Source organism: Egretta garzetta, unplaced genomic scaffold (assembly GCF_000687185.1).
Source record: "Egretta garzetta isolate BGI_Z169 unplaced genomic scaffold, ASM68718v1 scaffold32, whole genome shotgun sequence".
NCBI classification, from domain to species: domain Eukaryota; kingdom Metazoa; phylum Chordata; class Aves; order Pelecaniformes; family Ardeidae; genus Egretta; species Egretta garzetta.
The window spans coordinates 1,609,497-1,613,914 of NW_009259035.1; positions in this window are offsets into that span (position 1 = coordinate 1,609,497).

Sequence of the window (4,418 nt, forward strand, 5' to 3'; positions counted from 1 at the left end):
AAAGTACATTGAGCTGGGAATGGCTGAAGTAGATTGAGATGAAGTCAAAGGAGCAAACTGTCAGGCTGTGAATTGACCTTTGTAGGCAGTATGTCTATGAAAAGAACTTTTTTTTTTCAGCCCTCTGTCAGAGAAGGACTTTTGTCAAGGGTATGGTAGTGGCAGCTGGTGACTGGAGGAGATTAAGGACTGGTGAACTGGCAGCATGGAGAAGACATGAAGACGTCCTCTCCACCCTACCTCAGGAAGGACAGACTTGTACTAGTATAACCAGGAAGCTGGCCTGGGATGTGCTAGCTCAGCCACTCTGCAGACACGCCATTGTAAATCCTGTAGGTAGATGTATGCTTAAAGATTCCAGATGCTTCCGAAAATGCCATGGTGCTAGTGCCAAGCACAAGAAAGGGGACTTGTCCCTGCATCCATGTTTCTTCTCCACTGCATTGTGTCTTGCAATGAACTGAGAAGGCCAGAAATGGAAAGGGTAGCAAGCAAGCATCATGAAAGGTAGCAAGTTTACACCTGCACCAGCCAAAGCCAGGCTCGCAGGTGGAGCCTTTGCCCCAGTATGTCCTGTCTGCCTGCTCTTCACACACAACAGCAAGGAAGTACTAGGCAGGTCTAATAGCAGTTGTATCGGGATTATTTTACTAGGCTTGAAAGTTTTGTCCTGCATCCCTAAAGAAGTCCTAAGGGCAGTTATCAGTGATAGGTACTGACACCTTTTGCTCTGAGGACCATCTTAGCCGTAGCCCAATTCAGTCTTCAAACTACCCACTGTGGTGTTTGGGGGAGACAAGTCACCATCTGCTCAAAGACCAGGTTCTCTGAGTTACAGCACGGGGAATTTTTGCTTGTTTGCTGAATTTGCCTTGACTTCCCTGGCGCTGAGACTCCTGTGCAGTCTTTGCTCTACAGCTGGATTTGGTTGTCATTGTACAGGATCCTCTGAGACTCGGCCTTGAGACCATGGCCCCTGCTAGCCCTCTTCTCTAGGCCTCCTGTGCCCTTGTAATCAGCATTCAGGGACATATTTATTGAGGCAGCACTGGAATTACCAGCAATCCAAAATACCTTTTGCTGAGTAATGGGAGTTACTCATATCCCAGTCAACTCCTGTAGTCATTTTCATGTCTTTAGCAGCTGTAAATGCATTGCATATACTTTAATGGACAGAAAACAATTGGGGGGGGGAGAAATGGAAAAAAAAAAAGTGTAGATAAAGTGTTGAGGTGGAACAACTTTGCAGAGCTGACCTTCATGCTGGAGTACTTTATCAGCATTCTTTTTTTTTTTTCCAGGAAGAGGAGTATTTTATTGTTGCTGTGGTTTTGAATAACACCACCAGGGCTCTCTGCACCATTCCAGCACGAGTGGGAGGCTTAGAACTGTTAACAGGTTTGGTGTTCAGCAGAGTCAGACCTGTTTGGGGCTCTTTGTAGTTTGATACACAGCTTGCAAAGAATCGGTAGCAGTAACAAGTGAAGTTAGATCAGTGCAGAAGTTCATGTGGTTGCAGCATAGACAGAAAGACAGTGAACTGTGCTGTTTCTGAAACTGAGGGCAAAGTCAAGCTCAAAGTAGGCTGAAACAGCTCCGAAGGTTGTTTCTGTCTTTGCTTTCCAGCCGAGGAGAGCCTGTTCAGCACCAATTGTCATGTGCTGCTGACACCTACTGTCAGCAGCAAAGTGCTATTTTTCCTTAGGTAGGCAAATCCTGTGTCCTCATCATGACTATTAGAAAACCAGCCAGGCCCCACGGGTCACAGCACAGTTTGATTCTCGCTTGGCTAGTTAATGCTACATCCTCTCCTTCCTAAGAGGTGCAAGGATTTATTTCCTTTTTAACAAGGAGCTGGGGATTAGGCTGTAACTAAGTGAACGTGTATAGAGCTGAAACAGTGCAAATGTGAAGTGATGAGAGGAAGACCACACTTGAATCAAGTCATCCAGGTTTACCCAAGATACTAATACATACCTTTTAGCTCAACTGATGTGGCTGCTGAAGAGAAATTAGGGTTTGGACATTTCTGGGGGCATAACTGAGAAACAGATCTTTCTGCAGCAGCTGGGAGAGAAACACAACAGGAACCATCTCCCTGAGAATAGCAGGGGAGAGCAAGGAGTCCCAGCCAGGAGCAGGTGAGCATTTCTAGCCTGAACATGCTACTGAGGCATCTGTTCCTCTCCAGTCTTTGTTTGCTCAAGCACCTGAGAAGCCTCGTGGAGCAACCAGTGCTACCACTTAAGCCTCAGCTTGGCGGACCTCCAAGCCAAGAGGCTGTGGGCGAGGGAAGATTGTATTTGATGACCTTTGGACAGCATGTCAGGAGAGGCCCAGGGAGACAGCTGAGCTACAGGAATGTTCCATGCCCTGAAATGACAAATGAAGCAAGGGCAAGGGACGGTCAGCCACAGAGATCTTTGAAAAATGGTGTAGGATGCTCTGGTGAAGCCAGATGACATACTGGAGGCTGTTCTTGTGCTCTGTGCACGCTAAAGGAGCTGCATCCCCCCACATCTGCACGCGGTTTATGAGGACACCGTATACATTCAAGCCGCTGGGTCAGGCCATCCCTGCTGTTCTCTTTTTCTCCTCCCAAATGTATGGCCTAACCATACATTCTCATGGTCTTGCTAGCTCAGAGATACGCACACCTCAAAATACAGGCCCTCTGGTTTATGAAACTCCTTATCGCGGGACATTGTGATTAGGTCAAAAGCAAACATGAGATGGGAAGGATTAGACGATGTCTCAGAAAGTAAATACATCAGTGACTGAGCCATGATGTGACTTCTGGCTGAGATATCCCTAGATCTTGAATTCCAGAAGCAGAAGGTGTTAATGGCCTCTGTCAGAGTTGGGGTACTGGGGTGGACAGAGCTTTCCTCCGAGGCAGTACAACAGCTTTTACATCCTTATCTACTACGAAGAGCTTACTAGTACAGAAGGGTAAAGCTAGCTGAAAAGTGCTTTTCCCAGTACAGTTTACTGAAATCCTCCTGCAATTGCACTAGAGCTTTTGCTGGCGGCACAGGTGGAAGGAGAGAAGAGCACGGGTGTTTTGCATTCCTATCCCAATATATGTTTTTGGCAGAAAATTTAAATGTAGGCTGATAATAAAAGTTAGGATAGTTGGCACCCCTTTATTCAGCATTTCTGTTAGACTGATGACTTGAGTAAGAAGTTACTGCATTCAGACACCTTCACACTTTGCAGGCAGGACTGCTAAATGAGTGTTCATTTTTCCGAGTGCCGGAGGAGGGCAGGTGACATTATCATCTGTCTTCCCGTGAAGTTTATGCATGAACCATTAGTGTTAGGGTTTTGATGATGAAATAACACCCACATTCTTTCATCTCAGTAAGTGGCCTGACTTTCCACTGAAATCAGGAGAAACGGCACAGTCAACATTTTGGACAACTATGCCATTTTTACTGAACATCCTAAATAAGCAAAAAGCCAATAATTAAATTCATTTGTGTTTCAAGAGACAGAGCTGTAGTCTGTGCTATATTACGGTGGTCACATAACATACAGAGGATAAATCTTAAGGTCTCATAGATCCTAACAAACCTCACAGATCTTAGCAAATACGATCTCAGTGCACCAGTTTGCATGTCCACCCCAGACAGGGATGCTGCGGCAGCTTCTCTTAGCCGTAGCAGTCTACTTTTGTAAGCCGGGTGAGAAACGTAGGGAGAAGAAACACCTTTTATTAGCATGACACTGAGCTTGCATTTTGCTTTTTCTTCGCTATTTTTCTTCAATAAGCTTTTTCACCTGCTTTTTCTCCAACAACTTGCCTTGCTACTGAAGCCCACTGAGTGCAGATGCCAATTGCATCTGTCCCAGAGGAGGTCTCCAGGCAGCAAGGGGAGAGTTAACAGGACTGGCACGATTTTTACTGTCCTGCAGTAGTGCCTCAGGGCCCTAGGCCAGACTGGGAGAGGAAACCTATCCTATACTGGGGCACTGCATCCCCCCAGTAAAACGCAATCCCCACCCTGCTGGGCCACCAGACAAAAGGCAGGGATCACCCTGCAGGGATGGGTGGGATGTGGTTTTTCCGGTTGCTTTCTTGCCTTGTGGGCAGAGTTTTGTTGAGCTGTGGAGATACTTGAAAGAAAAGAGTGAAAAGGGAGACATTCATAACTGTTGAGGGGGGTTGAGGCTGAACTGCCCATCTAGGTCAACGGGTGAAGCTGTTACTGACAGCTATCAGTTTGGGGCTTTTTTTTTTTCTGGCTTCCCATTAAAAAAAATTAAAAAGGGACAACAGAAAGGGCATTTTCTCTGCGCAGAGCACCAAATTTTCCATATTTAAAAGAAACATTAGGCCTGGCTGAAATCTGGGCATTAGCCAGTATTGTGCTGGCATGGCCACATCAGTGAAACCTCTCTTGAAACTGTGCTGC